General features: G+C 39.7%; 1 long non-coding RNA gene across 6 annotated transcripts in view; it reads right to left on the bottom strand.

Annotated features, from left to right (window-relative positions):
- The window catches only part of LOC102899315, a 111545-nt gene that overhangs the window by 8901 nt on the left and 83975 nt on the right, over positions 1 to 18669 (bottom strand). For all 6 annotated transcript variants that reach the window (XR_006593216.1, XR_002152768.3, XR_002152770.3 and 3 more), the window contains 2 exons: positions 9782 to 9861; positions 8048 to 8137 (listed from right to left, as the gene is read on the bottom strand). This is a non-coding gene — a long non-coding RNA (uncharacterized LOC102899315). The remainder of the gene's footprint in view (positions 1 to 8047; positions 8138 to 9781; positions 9862 to 18669) is intronic.

Here is an 18669-nt window from a genome sequence, read left to right as displayed (position 1 = left end):
TTCCCAGATACATACCATGGCTTCCCATACCTTTGTGCTCTTTTTCTCTCCACTTGAAACACCTTCCCATCTTCTTCCTCCTTTTCTTTGAAAACTCATTATTCAAGGTATATATCAACTGTCAAGTCTCTTAAGGTCTTCCTTGGCCTTACCAGATACCACTGAGATGCAGCTAATATTTATTCAGTGCTTATCAAATAATCTCAAACCTCAGTAGCTACCCCCTGTACCCTTCTGGTATTGTCTATATTCCTCCTCTGTTAAACGGGGCTTCGCAAAGGCAACAACCAGGTTCGTATCCCGCATGATGCCTTGAACAGTAGCCACACAGTAAATGCGTAATAGATTTTTGGAGAAATAACTAGGGCATCAGAGCACTTCTATTATAAAAAATAAAGCTTCATTCAAATAAAAGATTTATGCGAGGATATAGGGAAATTTCACAAATTCTGATCACAAGAAGAACAACTGGGCCTCTCGTAACTGGAAAGTTATCGGGGAGCTTGTTTCTCCTCTGTGTGTACGTCTGTGCCTGTCTCTGTCTTCTTTTCCATTCTCTCTCTCTCTCTCTCTCTCTCCCCTCCAGTCTCCTACTTCTCTGCAAACCAGGTTTCTATGCCTACTTATCACACTCCTGTGGTTGATCAGGGCTACTCCCAGAATGGCAGTCTTATCCTGAGTCCATATCAGTGATAACCTGCACCAGAAGCACCTGGAAGGCTTGTAAAACATAGATTGCTGGGACCCACTCAAGAGTCTCTGATTCAGTAGATATGGGATGAGGTATGAGAATTCGCATTTCTAACAAGTTCCCAAACAATTCTGATAATCTGGGGGCACAGTTTAGGAATGATCTACTTGAGAGGCACCCGGGTGGCTCAATCAGTTAAGTGTCTGACTCTTGATTTCAGTTCAGATCACAATCTCATGGTATGTGAGTTCAAGCCCCACATAGGGCTCTGCACTGAGAATGTGGAGCCTGCTTGGAATTCTCTCTCTCCCTCTCTCTGCCCCTCCCCCATTTGTGCCCATGCGTGTTTTCTCTCTCTGTCTTTCAAAATAAGTAAATACACTTTAAAAAAGAGGAATGATCTACTTGACCTTCAGGCTTGGTTCCCCACAAACAATTGACTCAGTCACTGGGCCCCAGTGCCTGATTCTCATGAGAGAGAATTTGGTGAGTCAAATGTTCATCCCTATAACATTCAGTTGTGTCCAAAAGGCTGGAGTCTCATGGTACATATGAAAGGTTGCCTCCTTGAGGCTGTGGGCTGGGAAAGTTTTCAAAGGAGGTGGGTCTGTAGTACAGTCACCTCCATGGTTCCTTTCAAAGCTATAAGAATTTCCACACGGAGGGGCGCCTGGGCGGCTCAGTTGGTTAAGTGTCCAACTTCGGCTCAGGTCATCATCTCGTGGTTTGTGAGTTCGAGCCCCATGTCGGGCTCTGTGCTGACGGCTTGGAGCCTGGAGCCTGCTTCAGATTCTGTGTCTCCCTCTCTCTCTGACCCTCCCCCGCTCGTGCTCTGTCTCTCACCTCTTGGGACAGCTGTGATGGGTCAGGAGCAACTCACAATGCCAGACAAGACTTCTCAGGCTACGTGTACTATGATGGACTATGAAAAACAATTGGGAAGCTCTGATCTAAAACACAAGTTTGACTATGTAACTCTTCTGCTTAAAACCTTTCAGTCACTCCCCATAGGTGTCAGGATAAAGCCCACACACACCTTACGATAGCCTATAACATGTGGCATAATCCAGTCCCCATCTACCTCTCCAGGCTCATCTCTCGCCACTGCCTGCCTTGGACTTGCTTCTTCAACAGCAGGTAGATGTTTGTAGTTTCCAAAACACGACCTGCTGTTTCATGCCTGCAAGCCATTGCTCACGGTTTCCTTTCTGCCTGGAATGTCCACCCTCCCCCTTTTTGCCTGCCTAGTATCCTTTGAGACCAGGATAGTCCCAAAGCACCATATCCCTCAGGAAAACTTCCATGTCTGCTTCCCACCTCCACTAGTGTGCCCCTCTTTGACACTCTCGCAATACCTTCAGCATAAAACTGTCGTTGGATTTACCACCCCGCATTAGAATATTGTCTGCTTCTCCCACTAGCCTGGGAGTGTCTTGAGGACAGAGTCTGTGTCTTATCCATGGCTATATTTCCAGCACCTAACACAGTGATGAAAAAGTATTATCATACATCTCAACAACGACAAAAAATAAATAACGATCCAAAAACAGACAAAGGAAGGACTTGAACACATATTTCGCCAAAGAAGATATACAATTGGCCAATAAACACATGAAAAACGCTCAGCACAATCAATCATTAGGGAAATGCAATTTAAAACTACAATAGGTTACCACTTCGCACTCACTAAGATAGGTGTCATTCAAAAAATGGAAAGTAGTGTTGATGATGATATGGAGAAATTAGAACCCTTGTGCATTGGCTGGTAGCCATGTAAAATGGCACAGCCATAATGAAAAACAGTCTGGCAGCTCCTCAGAAAGTTGAACAGAATCATATGAATCAGCAATTCCACACCTGGGTACATACCCTAAAAATTGAAAGCAGGGACTCGAACAGATACGTGTACACCAATGTTTACAGAAGCATTTTTACAATAGCCAAAATGTGGAAACAATCCAAGTGTCCATTAACAGATTAATGGATGAATAAAATGTAGTGTGTATATATATATGTAAATATATATATAATATATATATAATATATACCATGTGATGTATATACATACATACATATATGTGTGTGTGTGTATATATATATATATATATACGTATATATATGTAATGGAATATATTCGGCTTTTAATAGGAATGAAATTCAAACACATGCTACAACATGGATGAAACTTGAGGACATTATGCTAAGTGAAATAAGCCAGACACAAAAGGACAAATAATGTATGACCTCACTTACATTAGGTCTTAGAATAGGTAAATACATACAGACAGAAAATGCAATAAAGGTTACCAAGGGTTAGAATGAATAGGGAGTTATTGTTCAGTTGGTAGAGAGTTTCCATTTGGGATGCTAAAAAAGGTCTGGAGCTGAAAAATGGTGACAATTGCACAACATTATGAATATACTTCTCTGAATTGTACATTTTAAATGGCTAAAATGGTAAATTTTATGATATATATAAGCGTATTTTTTTTTAAATGTAGTATCATGGAGCACCTGGGTAGCTCAGTCAGTTGAATGTCTTAAGTTGGCTTTGGCTTAAGTCATGATCTCGTGCTGCCAGTTCAGAGCCTGCTTCCAATCCTGTCTCCCTCTCTCTCTGCCCCTCCCCCGCCTGTGCTGTCTCTCAAAAATAAACATGAATAAATAAATAAATAAATAAATAAATGTAATATCATGTGTTGAATGAACAGATCACAGAAATGCCCTTTTGGCCTCCCTGGTAACCTTATGTTTCAGATATATCACAGATCTCTTTTTTTACTTAAATTTTAGTTACTTAACATCCAGTGCAATATTAGTTTCAGGAGTAGAATTCACTGATTCATCACTTACATACAACACCCGATGCTCATCACAAGTGCCCCACTTAATACCTGTCACCTATCTAGCCCATCGCCTACCCACCTCTTTCCATCTACCCTCAGTTTATTCTCTGTCATTAGGAGTCTCTTGTGGTTTGTTTCTCTCCCTTCCCTTTCTTCCCCCCTTCCCATATATTTATCTGTTTTGTTTCTTAAATTCCACACATGAGTGAAATCATATGGTATTTGTCTTTCTCTGATTGACTTATTTTGCTTAGCATAATACATTCTAGCTCCAGCCACATCCTTGCAAATGGCAAGATTTCATTCTTTTTAATGGCTGAGTAATATTCATATATATGAGTATATTCATATATGAGTATATATATTCCTATATATAATATATAGGAATATCACTCAGCCATTAAAAAGAATGTATATGTATATACATACATACATATGTATACCACATCTTCTTTATTCATTCATAAGTCAATGACATTTGGGCTTTCTCCATACTTTGGCTATTGTTGATAATGCTATTAGGAACATTGGGGTGTATATACCCCTTCAAATCTGTATTTTTGTATCCTTTGGGTAAATACCTAATAGTGCAATTGCTGGGTCATAGGGTAGTTTTATTTTAATTTTTTGAGGGACCTCCATACTGTTCTCCAGAGCATCACAGATCTCCTAGTGGTATTTCATATAATTAACCTTTTTTTGATACTTCTCTTATGGAGAATAAAAAGAAATTACTCAGATATAGATTCCATTATAAAAGACCTTATAAACCAAGAGAGGAGAAAATATGTTAGAGTTAAATCTCATTTTGTGGCAAATAATAGAAATTCAGCAAATCAGTATAGCAGCTAGGAAGATACTCCACAAAATGAGTATGAGGAATTTCTTTATTTCTCCAATTTAAATTGAATTTTCTCTGAGTCTCCATCTGATGGACTGATAAATAATTTAAAACCTTTCCCTCTTCCTCCCCCAGATGCTCAAGGACCTTGAGAGTTTTACACAGTATAAACATTCAGAGAGAGGTATTCTAGTCTTATGTCCACACTATTCAATATGCTCACTATCCAAGTTTACATGTTTCTTAAAAAAATTTTTTTAATGTTTTATTTTTGAGAGAGAGAGAGAGCATGAGAGGCAGAGGGGCAGAGAGAGGAAACACAGACTCCAAAGCAGGCTGCAGGCTCTGAGCTGTCAGCACAGAGCCCGACGTGGGGCTGGCTCAAACTCATGGAGTACAAGATCATGATCTGAGCCGAAGTCAGAGGCTCAACTGACTGAGCCACCCAGGGGCCCCGTAGCTTACATGTTTCTTTAAAAGCAGATGACTCAATTGAAGGCAAGGAGTCAAACAGATTTTTGTACACCCATGTTCATAGCAGTATTATTCACAACAGCCAAAAAGGTGGAAGCAACCCAAGTGTCCATTAATGGATAGACAAAAATGGTATATCCATACAATGGAATATTATTCAACCTTAAAAAGGAATGAAATTCTGACACATGCTACAACATGGATGAACTTTGAGAACATTATGCTAAGTGAGATAAGCCATTCACAAAAGGACAAATACTGTATGATTCTACATATATGAGGTACCCAGAGCTGTCAAATTCGTAAATGCAGAAAGTAGATGGTGGCTTCCAGGGGCTGGGGACAGGGGAAAGGGAAAGTATTGTTAATGGGGACATAGTTTCAGTTTTGAAAGGTGAAAAGAGTTCTGGGGATGGATTGTAGTAATGGCTGCAAAACAATGTGAATATATTTAATGCCACCAAACTGTGCAATTAAAGATTATTAATATGGTCATTTTCTTCCAGTTTTATTGAGATATAATTGACGTATAACATGTGCAAGTTTAAGGTATACAATTTGATGATTTGATGCACTTATATATCACTAAATGTTTACCACAATAAGATTAGTTAACATGTCCTTCACCTTACATAATTGCCATTTTGTTGTCATTGTTGTTATGTTGAGAACATTAAAGCTCAATGCTCATAGCAATGGCTCAGGTCATGATCTTATGGTCTGACTTTGGCTCAGGTCGTGATCTCCCAGTTCATGAGTTTGAGCCCCGCGTCGGGCTCTGTGCCGACAGCTCGGAGCCTGGAGCCTGTTTCAGATTCTGTGCCTCCCTCTCTCTCTGCCCCTCCCCTGCTTGTACTCTGTCTCTGTCTCTGTCTCTCTCAAAACTAAATAAACAAACAAAATAGGTAAAATGGTAATAACAGTAGTACATTATAAGGATATGGGTGTCTATTTGCCAGAGTTCTTCTGGTTATGAGTGACAAAATTCAAAATAAAGATTGTTTAAGAGGACATCATAGTATTAGGTCAAGGAGTTGAAAGATCCAGGGATGGTTTGGCTTCAAGCACAGCTGTATGCTGCTGCTCAAGCTGTGATGTTAGGGATCCACCACTCTCCTTTTCTAAGCTCCAGTTCCCTCCATGATTATGAGAAGGTCTACCCTTGCATCTAACTAGATTAGCAATCTAAAAGAAAGTGCAGTACCATTTCTAATTTTTTAAGGATCCTCCATACTGTCTTCCACAGTGCCTGCACCAATTTACATTCCCACCAACAGTGTACAAGGGCTTCCCTTTTCTACACATCCTCACCAGCACTTGTTATCTCTTGTTTTTGTTTTTTGTTATTTTTTTTATAATAGCCGCTCTAACCGATGTGAGGTGATACCTCATTGTGGATTTTTTAAAATATAGTTGACACGCAATGTTACATTAGTTTCAGGCGTGCAACATAGTGACTGGACAAGTCTCTAGTTTATGCTGTGCTCTCAAGTGTAGCTCTCATCTGTCCCCATTCAGTGCTATTACAATACCACTGGTTATATTCCCTATGCTGTACCTTTTATTCCTGTGACTTACTTATTCCATAACTGGAAGCTTGTATCTCCCACCCCCTTTCATCCAGTTTGCTCATCCCTCCACCCCCTTCTCTCTAACAACAAACAGTTTGTGCTCTGTATCTGATTCTGCTTTCTGTTTGTGTATTCATTTGTTTTGTTTTTAGATTCCACATATGAGTGAAATTGTATAGTATTTGTCTTTCTCAGTCTTATTTCACTTAGCATAATTCCCTCTCGGTCCATCCATGTTGTCACAAATGGCAAGATCTCCTCCTCTTATGGCTGGGCAATATTCAAGTGTGTGTGTGTGTGTGTGTGTGTGTGTGTGTGCATGCGCATGTGATCACATCTTCTTTATGCATTTATCTATCAATGGATACTTAGGTTGCTCCCATACTTTGGCTATCGTAAATAATGCTGCAATAAATTTAGGGATGGCATATATCTTTAAAATTAGTGCTTTCATTTTCTTTGGGTAAATACCTACTAGTGGAATTGTTAGATCATATGGCATTAATACATTATTCACAATATCCGGGACATGAAAACAACTTTGGTGCCCATTGTTGGATGAATGAATAAAGAAGGTGGTGTGTGTGTGTGTGTGTGTGTGTGTGTGATGGAATGTTAATCAGCCATTAGAAAGAAGGAAAATGTGCCATTTGCAATAATATGGATGGACATTGATCACACTATCTTAAGTGAAATAAGTCACAGAGAAAGACAAATGCTGTATGATCTCAGTTATATGTAAAATCTAAAAACACTGAACTCACAGAAACAGTAGAATGGTGGTTGTCAAGGGCTGAGAGGTGAGAGAAACGGGGAGGTGTTGGTCAAAAGGTACAAATTGTCAGTTATAAGGTAAATAAGTTCTGAGGCTCTAATGTAGAGCATGGTGACTATAGTTAATAATATTTGTATACTTGACAGTTGCTAAGAGAGTAGAACTTTAATGTTCTCACCATAACAACAAAAACAAAATGGTAATTATGTGAGGTGAAGGATATGTTAACTAACCTATTGTGGTGAACAATTTACAATATATACATGTATCAAGTCATCACAATGTACACCTTAAAATTACACATTATGTGTCAATTCTTTCTCAATAAAGCTGGAAAAAAATAAAAGAAGAGAATGCATTGTTCTCAGTAGTTCCAGTCTCATTCTAATGGTTGATTCATTGGCCTAGGTTTGGGCACATGATTATATCTGCTTAGATCACATGCCCATTCCTGATGCCAAGGGATAGGACATTCTAATTGGTCAGGTTAGAGTTAGAGTTTATGCACCTATTCTTTGAACCAGGGAAGGAGACATTTCTGATTAGAAGTTGAAGATTGAAAAAGAAAGAGAGAGAGAGGGGGAGAGTGAGAGAGAGAGAGCAAAAAAGAGTTGGTCCCTCAAAGTGCTGTTTGCAGAACAGTTGGGAACGTATGTTGGACAGACAAAAGTAACATACAAACGTGATAGTCCACCCAATTTACAGAAGGTCTTCAACTAATATAACGCCACTATACCATACACAAATGAAAATGTACTCATTACTCGTGCCTTCTAAATAGAAAGACAATCCAAACTCATATATCCCAAGTGCACCCAACATTAAGCCCAAGATCCTTCAGTGACTTACAGTCATCTTGAGCAGGTCTTGATGTAGCTCCCCATGGTTTCACAACTATAGGTAAACTGTACATTTGACCATATCCAAAACAGTCAGTGTCTAATAATAGAGGGAAAACAGGATGAACTAAATAAAACCTCCCATTTGGAAATACAAAACAAAATTGATACAATACATGAAGGTTGCCAATCAATATATTGACTTATGTATCATGTACATAAACAGCAAGAACTCCTTGGCAGTAGAGTGACTTCTTGGTCAGCCCAGCTGCATGTCTCGGATTCTCTTCTCTGAGATCATCTCCCTTGTGCATTGTCCCACTGGGCTATTCCTGAAAGGGGCATTAGGGAGGTTTACCCTTCTGGAGACTGCACCATTTCAGAAACCCTCTTCCTGTGGATGTGAGTTCAGTGACATAGGGATTGCCTTAGGGGTTGAAAATCAAAAGCCTTGGGGGTTTTTTGGCCAGGCTTGGCTTTTCTGTAGCAATTCGCTTCCTAGGGTATGGCCATCATCCTCATGGCCCAGGATGGCTGATGAAACTCCAGCTATCATATCTAGATTCCAGGCAGTAAGATGAGGAAAGGTGAAGACAGACATGCCTCCATCTTTTCTAAGGAAACTCCTCAGAAGGTCCATGAAACACTGTTGTCTATGTTTCATTGACCAGAACTTAAAGGTATGACCATGCCTAAAAGTAAGGGAGGTTGGGAAATGTAGTCTAGTCTCTTATTGCAAATGGTAGTGTGCCCAGATAAAAATTGGGAATCGGTTACTAAAGAAAGAGAAAAAGAGATATTGCGGTAGGCAACTAGCATTCTGTACCCTAGCACAATAGGCTTTGATTTAAATCATATTTCATGGGGTGGTAGTCAAAGGAAAATATGTGAACTCATGTTCTTGAATCTTCACACTAGCCTAGATGTTTCTGTCCTTGAGCAATAGGTTACAGGACTCTGCCCAGGCCCCTAGTCCCTCAGTTAAACGACCTCCATCTTGGCTTTTGCATTGAGGTCACAAAAAAATCACCCTAGGGTAAGAGAGACACGGCTAATCTTCTTCTTTCATTTAAGATGCATCTGAGGTATTGGCCCTCCTTTTAATAGGAATAGGCCCTTGAGGAATACCAGGGGATTCTGGATTTTCAACGTTTATTTATTTTTGGGACAGAGAGAGACAGAGCATGAACGGGGGAGGGGCAGAGAGAGAGGGAGACACAGAATCGGAAACAGCCTCCAGGCTCCGAGCCATCAGCCCAGAACCTGACGCGGGGCTCGAACTCACGGACCGCGAGATCGTGACCTGGCTGAAGTTGGACGCTTAACCGACTGTGCCACCCAGGTGCCCCGGGATTCTGGATTTTCTCAGGCTCCATTCTAATACTCCACTGTGTTTCCTTTTGTATATATTTTTAAGTTTTCTTTTATCTTTTCTATGTGCTCAATGTCTGCACTCTACCCATTTCCCTATTCCTAAAATAACCTTAGTGAGCTATCACTCATAACTAGATCACTGTCAGTGGGTTTTTCCCTTGGTCTGACAGAGAACTGTTAAAGAGAATCTACTTGAGAAAGACGTAGACCATCAGTTGTATCTTCAGCTATGGCTGCAAATTCCTTGCCACTGATTGTACCAGCTTCAGTTTTGAGATACAGAAGCCATTTGTTTTTCACTCCTGTAAGTCTCCAAATTATGGAACAATTGGTCAATTTAGACTATAGTCCATAAGCAGAAAGCACTTACCTTAGAAATGCTGTATTTCTTGTTATGTTTCCTTGCAGACCTCCTCAGTTCTAGTTTGAGTTAATTCCTCTGTTGCAGAACTTTGATGAAAGCAACAAGAAGTAGTAAATTTCAACATCCTGATTTTTCCCTATTATTTCTTCTAACACTACAGCCATTCCCCTCTACACTTCTTTATTCTCCTTTGTTCAGAACAACTTTCTTTGTTCCTCTGAGCTTTCTGCTGGCCCTAACAATTCTTGGATTAACATATCCTCAGTGTAGTCAAAAACAATGGGACTCAACAGAATGCTTGAGTCCCAAATTCAGATTTCCTAGGGAGAGAATCTTACTGATTCCATTTGGTCAGTTGCCCAGGCATCATTAATCAGCTATGAAGGGAGGGGGGCAGTGATTAGGTACTATGGATATAGAACTCTCCCCCTGCTATTTTGGACTGTTATTCCCAACGTAGAGATTTTGTTGTCTGGGTAGACAGCTGAAAAGTTGCCTACTACAGATGCAATCATAAATAACTATGATGCAAGATAAATACCACAAGAAAGATAAGAATTAGATGCAATACCAGCATAAAGGAAAAAGAGATTTCTTCCAGTGAAGATGCTTCGTGGCCTTAAAGATGGAGGCAGAGATTGGAGTGATATATCTACAAGACAAGGAATGCCCAGGATTACCAACAAACACCAGAAGCTAGATGAGGGACAAAAGAATTCTCCAGTATGGGTTTCAGAGGGAACATGGCCCCACTGAAGCCTTGACTTTAGACTTAGAGCCTCCAGAACTGTGAGAGAATAAATTTCTTGTTTGTTTTTTTAACATTTATTTATTTTTGAGACAGAGAGAGACAGAGCATGAGCAGGGGAGGGTCAGAAAGAGAGAGACACAGAATCCGAAGCAGGATCCGGGCTCTGAGCTGTCAGCACAGAGCCCGACGCCGGGCTCGAACTCACGGACCACGAGATCATGACCTGAGCGGAAGTCGGACACTTAACCGACTGAGCCACCCAGGCGCCCCTAAATTTCTTGTTTTAAACTACTCAGTTTGTGGTGCTTTGTCACTGCAGCCCTAGGAAACTAATATACACTCTAAAGTGACAGATACCATGTGCTCCAAAGCCTTCCCTTACCTCTGAAGGACATCTTAATTATTAACTTCGCCAGTACAAACAATGACTTCACATGGGTGAATCCTCACTGCTACTCATTCCACCCCTCTGACCTCTCATTCATTCCCTTTAAGGATCTTTTCCTTGTAACTTATTAGCGCAAAATTATCTATAATTTAGTCTTTCTAACATTATAAAGAAAAGACCTTACAAAACAACCACATTACTTTTGGTAATGATGATTTGTTGTGTAAATGGTATGAGTGTTACACCACAAACTTGGGGATGGGAGAACTATCACATTTCTTCATTTCCTTTAAGCCAAATGTATTTCAACTGCACATCTCTGTGCTGCAAGACTGGCAAAAAATTAAATTCCAATCACTTTCTGGAGCTTTCTACACTCCTTAGGATCACACAGATACTCAGGAACTTTGTGTGGCAAGTGTCAAATAGGGAAAGAATCTCTAATCGTCAGGCCGTCATGCCTTCTCGTCCAAGCCTGCACGGTGTCGTAAAAGCAAGCAGTTGCGCTTCTCCCACGCCTAGGGGAGAGCCACGGCACCTAGAATCGAGCTCCTAAAGTTGACCAAAGATACAGTACCTCCAGGGGTTCTGTCAGGAGGTGGCCCCAGATCTTACTACTCCCCAACTGTCAACTGTCAGTCCTTCCCAAAGCTTGGAGAAATCTCACTCCTTCTTCTGTCTACTCTAAAGTCAACTACTTCCTTCCCCTCCTTTGAGCATAATCCTTACAATATGCCTAGGATTCCAGGTAAGACAGACTCTGGACCCTGCAACGCAACCCACTCTCTCCCCAGGAAAGAAAATATTCCATTCCTTTTTTGGAATACAAGAAAGGGAAAGTAAAGGGAGAATAAACACAGTATCTCAACAAATTACTCTGCCTCACTTACGTACCGGGATAAAATAACACTAAAAGCTTATATTTTTGAGCACTTACTATGTGCCAGACATTGTTTTAAGTGTTCAATGTGTATTAGCTCATTTCAGACTCAAAATTGATCTAGTAGGTGCTGTTATTATTGTTGTTTTCCGGATGGAGAAACTAAAGCACAGAATTGATGTCACTGATAGAAGGTCATAGAGCTACTAAGTGGCAGGAATAGTATCCAAACATAGGCAATTTGGCTCCAGAGACTGCTCCCAACTTTATGCTCTACTGTCTTTCAGTGGAACATATCATCTTCTTATCCATGTAGATATTTTAAATCCAAGTAATTCCTAGATTTGGATTATCAGGGTTCATTCAGAACCTCACTTATAGCTCCTTCTTCCCTACCTCCTCTATATCTATAGGGTCTCTAAGAGCTGGATCTCTCAATAATCCACCACAAGGACACATAACCTTCTTCGTGTCCATTCTATGGATGTTAGCCCTTGCCATCAGTACTTTTTAGTATAGAGCACTATTATAAGGCAGTGTTTCAAGCCAAACAGTCTTAGATAATGGTTGGCTTTGATAATGTGCACATCTCTGGTTCAACCTATCTTGGCTGGAGTTAACAATATTCCTAGCATTAGTCTCTCTCAATGCATATGGCATAGGCTCTAGTAACTTTATGCAGAAAGAATCCTGGGGCCAATCTCTTCATTAAGGGGCTGTGGGAGCCGTAGTCACTAAGACTGTCCAAGACTACAGGCCAGGGTCATTGCTAAAGAATGAAGATGTGGTAACTCTGGCTGGAGCTTAGCAAGTATTCTAGTGTCATAGGTCAGGCTAGATAATAGGTCAGGCCCTCCTTTCCATGTACCTTAGGCCGGTGAACTGCTGTAATTTTCAGAAAGAACCCTGAGCCAGATAATAGGCTCCGGTGGTGAACAAATGCCTTCTTGCCATTCTTACTCCTTCACGTGTTAACTATGGCCACATGTAAGGGTTCCTTATAATCAGTAACTCAATAATAAAACCACTAAACACAAATGTAAAAGATGTCTCTGAGTATATACTTGTACCAGTCAGAAGGACTTTAAGTTAGGAAGTCAGAGCTTTTGCCTGAAAATATGAGGACAAGATGAGACACGATCAACACATTCATAGCTTTTCCGGTGCATAAGTGTGATCTACCCAGATGGGCCCCTCAGAGCCATTAGGTGCAGAACTTGAGTTCTATATTTAATTTTACATTTTAACATAAAATATTATGCTTTCTTATTGTTGCCCAATCGTAATCATGACATGTTCGATCTGGAATCAGAATCAAAGATAGGACAAGCTCAGAGAAGCCAGATACAATCAATGTTAAACTTATAAAATGGAGGCCAAGCAAAAAAAAAAAAAAGTTACTATGTTCATTGGACAAGGAGTCCAGACAAGTAATCATAGGTGGTTAGTCCGTGGTCCCATTGCTTTGCTGTTCTTTAAGATATAAATTATAGAGATCTAAATATTTATATCTAGTGATTTTTTTCATCTTCCTGCTTAGAATCTTTATTAAGCGTGGACCAGTTCATAAGATCAGCAGAGGATTTCTCAAGTCATGCGTCAGTGAAACTCCTCCTACCTGCCATTATGTCAAATCCTCTATATCCTTTTATGTGCATAACTTAAGTGGTTGTCAAGGTGAATCAGCCGGCAAATGTCTGGGCTGGAAAAGTGCCTTGCCTCTTTCTATTCTTCATATTTACCATGCTAAGTTTTTTAAATGCTTTCATCCCTGAGAACTTCTCGGTAACTCTTCTGTTCCTTCTCTTTCAAAATCTGAATCATGTATTTCTTTCAAGGCTCAGTTCACTGCCCAACGATAATCATGACATGTTAGATCTGGAAATATCCTCAGAGCTCTCCAGAGCCCACTCGTTTTCTAAATGAGAAAATTGAATCAGAGTACGGAAGTGACCTACCTACTAGTTCTGGAACCTAGGTAATCTGATTCCTAACTTGGTGCACTTCTTACCCTGCACACCAACTCAGGAAGCATCAGGCATATTCATTTGCCCAGCTACATTTACAAATATTTGAAAAATAGATATGGAGTCAAAGACAAAAATATTAGCTTTATTGCTGATAAGGCTTGGAAAATGTGGCCTGGATCTGTGGTCACAAGTGGCTTCTAATACCTGTCACTTCCACCTCCTCCACGTCAAACTGGACTAACTTGGAACCAAGACAAAGAACCAAGAAGCCTAGGCCCAAGGCAGTTACCACATGGCAACATCATGGTGGGGGGGGAAGGCAGGCCTGAGCCCCACATACTCAACCTTTCTTCCTGATCTCACCAAACATAGAAGTCACCTCTCCTCTTTGATAAAAACAGTGAGTGAGAGGTAGAAAAAATAGCACAAACTCTATTCAATATTTACAAAGAGGTCAAAGTCTCACTTTTAAGGACCAAGGTTGAAGACGTGAGGAGGAGGAAAATGGTTCCCTCTAATGATCTTTTGTTTCCAACAAGTTTGCAAGTGACTCAAATCTGGGGCTCTGTTTTGTCAGTAGATACTGTAAATGAACAACTGCTATTTAAACAGAGGGGGAGGCAAACCATAAGAGACCCTTAAATACAGAGAACAAACTGAGGGTTGATTGGGGGGGCAGGGAAGGGGGGCACTGGGTGTTGTATGTAAGTGAGGAAGCACAGGAATCTACCCCCAAAACCAAGAAACCAAGAGCACACTGTACATATTGTATGCTAGGTAACTTGACAATAAATTATATTAAAATCAATAAATCAATAAGTCAATAAATAAGCCCAACATCTTATTCTCCTTCTTGATTTCCCGTTGGGAAATCACAACTCCTCTTAAGTCATTAATGTAGTTGTAGTAGAGTGGATACCCTTACCCCATCCTTCACCCAGTTCCAGAGGTGGATATATGACCTAGACCAGACCAAACGGGCACAGCAGTGGATTTAGAAATGGGCAGGTTAAGACAAACTGTACCAATATGAGTCAAATTGAGACTTTGCTGGAATTATTAGGAAAGAAATGGCACTCTCTGCTCGGCTTGTTAACGCCTGAGAATGTAAGCCTGGGGTTGCTGATTACCATCTTTGTCATCATGTGGGAAGAATCTGCCTCATAATGTTGCAAACATAGGAAAAAGCAGAGCTGAGACACAGGCAACGACAGAGGGAAAAACACAGAAAGATCCTGATGATATCACTGAGCCCCAGTACCCGATTGTTCCCTAAACCAGATTGACCTCCAGACTTTTTAACTACATGAGCAAATGAAACATTTTTTCCATATAATATTTTAGCAATCTGGAATAGGGTTTCTATCATAACTAAAAAGCTACTGATGAAAACACCTTTTTCTCTTCTTTTTTAGTTTATTTATTTATTCTGAGAGAAAGAGAGAGAGAGGAGGGGGTGGGGGGGAGTCCGAGCAGGGGTGGAGCAGAGAGAGAATACCCAGGAGGCTCCGCACTGTCAGTGAAGAGCCCAAATCAGGGCTTGAATCCATAAACCATGAGATCATGACCTGAGGTGAAATCAAGAGTCGGATGCTTAACTGCCTGAGCATACCCAGGCGCCCCCAAAACATCTTCTCTTTTGACAAGGCTAGATTACTTCCTCTCACTTTTGTGGTTTTCTGATCAACAGTCTTTGCCTATCTCAAAATCCATCAACTTAGCATTGGGATGACACAAATCAGTTCTTTTGACTCTCTTTCTTTACGATTATTTTCAGTGCATGCATGTCCCCCTTCCCAGTTAGTCTGTGTTTGCATGCCAGAAATAAGGTTTTACACTTCTTTTTTATTTTCTTTTTTTATTTCCCAAATCTATCGAGACATATTTGACATATAACATCATGTAAGATTAAGGTGTAAAACTTAATACATGTATATGCTGTGAAATGATCACCACAATAAGGTTAGTTATTGTTTCTGTGAGTTCTGTGAGTTACTGTCCCTGTGAGTTGTTTCTTTTAGATTCCAGGTATAAGTTAGATCATACGGTATTTGTCTAGACAAAATGAAAAAGCAACCTATAGAATGGCAGAAAATATTTTCAAGTCATATATCTAATGAGGTATTAATACCCCAAATATATAACAAATTCACACACCTCAAAAGAAAAAACAAACTCATTGAGTCAGCCTACTAAGAGCTTTGTAAAGGCCTGAGTGTGCAACAGGCATCTGAAATTTTAACTTTAGCCAGCATAACATACGCTGATCCAATAGGTTTTAATAGTTGTGATAAAATATTTGTTTTATTTGTTTTTGTTTGTAAACACAAGTATTAGTCTTGCTTCATTTTATGCTTTTGTGGATTCAACATCCAACCAGGGGCACCTGGGTGGCTCGGTCAATTGAGTGTCCAACTCTTGATTTCAGCTCAAGTCATGATCCCAGGGTCATGTGATCAAGACCCACATCAGGCTCCTAGGTTAATGTGGAGCCTGCTTAAGATGCTCCCTCTCTCCCTCTGCCCCTCTCCCTCACTCTCTCTCTCTCTCACTCTAAAATAAAAATAAAATAAAATAAAATAAAATAAAATAAAATACTTTATAAAAAAATCTAATGAGTTCGATGAAGGCTTGAGAGAACATATTTCTGTGACTAAATACAGACTGATTTTAATCTTGGTATCCACTGAGGTAAATGCTGTTGCACAAGAATATATACTCTTGTGCATACTCTATTTTTATTTTTTTATTTCTGGTACATCCTCTATAATAAGTTCTTGGAGTAGAGTAGATATCTCAGACACTTTTCCAAGGGAACAACATTTAGTCTCTGTGTGTGTATGTGTGTGTGTGTGATATTTAAATTTTGTCCCCCATATCTTGTATTTCATGGCTCACTGTTGAACAAATACTATTCACTTTGTGCCCTTAAAATTACTGTTTATTAATTATTCATACATAATCATTCTATTTTATTGTCATTCAGATTTTTATTCTTAACTCTAATGTTTTTTTTTCAACGTTTTTTTTTTTTTTTTTTGGGACAGAGAGAGACAGAGCATGAACGAGGGAGGGGCAGAGAGAGAGAGAGACACAGAATCCGAAACAGGCTCCAGGCTCCGAGCCATCAGCCCAGAGCCCGACGCGGGGCTCGAACTCACGGACCGCAAGATCGTGACCTGGCTGAGGTCGGACGCTTAACCGACTGCGCCACCCAGGCGCCCCTTAACTCTAATGTTTAATTCTTCTTTTCCCTCAATCTTTTCTTCATTTTCGTTATCATTGTTTCAGTTTCATCTTGCAGTTTACTTGATTTCTCCTCTAATCCTTCTTCAGTATTTCTTATATAGTCACAATTATCACTTTTTCACAGCTTTAAAAATATTAAACTCTTTTTTTAGTTATAATTGTAGTAAAAAAATCCACATAACATAAAATTTACCATTTTAATTATTATTAAGTGCACAACTCAGTAGCACTAAGTATATTTACATTGTTTTCTACAACCATTCTCGAGAACTTTTTCTTCTTGCAAAAGTGAAACTCTGTACCCATTCAAAACCAACTTCTTCCTAGCCCCTCCTTTCAGCCCCTGGCAACCAGCATTCTATTTTCTCTTTTTACAAATTTGGCTACTCTATTTTTAAATGTTTATTTATTTTTGAAAGAGAGAGAGAGAGAGACAGAACACGAGAAGGGGAGGGGCAGAGAGAGAGGGAGACATAGAAACCAAAGCAGGCTCCAGGCTCTGAGCTGTCAGCACTGAGCCCGATGCAGGGGTTGAACCCACAAACCATGGGATCATGACCTGAGCTGAAGGCGGACACCTAACTGACTGAGCCACCCAGGTGCCCCATGAATTTGACTACTTTTGATATCTCATGTAAGGAAAATGATAAAATATCTGTCTTTTTGTGCCTGGCTGATTTCACCTAGCATAAGGTCCTCAAGGTTCATCCATGTCATAGCAAGTGTCATAATTTCCTTCCTCTTCAAAGCTGAATAGTATTTCATTGTGTGTATATGCCATATTTTAAAAATCTACTCTTCTTTCAATATATATTTGGGTTGTTTCCACCTTTTAGCTATTGTAAATAATACTGCTACAAACATGGGTATACAAACACTAAGCTTTTGACTATGTAGATAAAAACTCATAAATGCATAAAATCCATAGAAACAATGATTATACAATGTATTAGTTTCAAAATAAGTGAAAATATTTAAGGTTACACAATTCGAAATTCTAAGCTTAATTGCAAAATCAATTTAGAAAATAAATGGTTAGAAATGCCTAGAATCCTTACCTGTATGTGTCAAAATTTACCAATTAATAGACATGATTTTTCCCATATAATCAAACACCTGCATATTCATTAACTGTTTTTACTATGTGAAAACTATGCCATTTAAACCCTCAGGAAATATGTTTAGGCATTACACATGCACACATACACACACACACACACACACACACACACATCCTTGCATAGAGTCAAGTGGGAAAATGGAGGGGCTATTCCCAGTTGGGGACCACTGAACTATTAGAGTAGGCTTCAGTAATTAAACTTGGATTTGGGGTCTAATGGTCATATTCCTGGGAAACTAAGATTAGAGTCATAAAAGAGAGACCAGAGAAAGATTGGTCACAAACCAAGGGAAAAGGGCATCAATGAAGACATTACCTGAAGACTAGACTAGAATGACAAGAACTATTGTAAAGGAATATGAATCTTCCAGACCAAGAGAAGAGGAAGAATAATGGAGGTTGAGGTATCAATAATAAAATGAGGTGAATGAAAAGATAGGGTATTTAACAGATAATTATAAAAAGAATTAAAGAGCCATTCTAGAGCTGCAAAATACAATATCTGAAATTAAGAATTCATTGGATGCATTTGAATG

Source organism: Felis catus, chromosome X (genome assembly GCF_018350175.1).
Source record: "Felis catus isolate Fca126 chromosome X, F.catus_Fca126_mat1.0, whole genome shotgun sequence".
In the NCBI taxonomy this organism is placed as follows: Eukaryota; Metazoa; Chordata; class Mammalia; order Carnivora; family Felidae; genus Felis; species Felis catus.
Note: the sequence above shows the minus strand (reverse complement) of the source record. Positions and strands in the feature narration are given on the sequence as shown.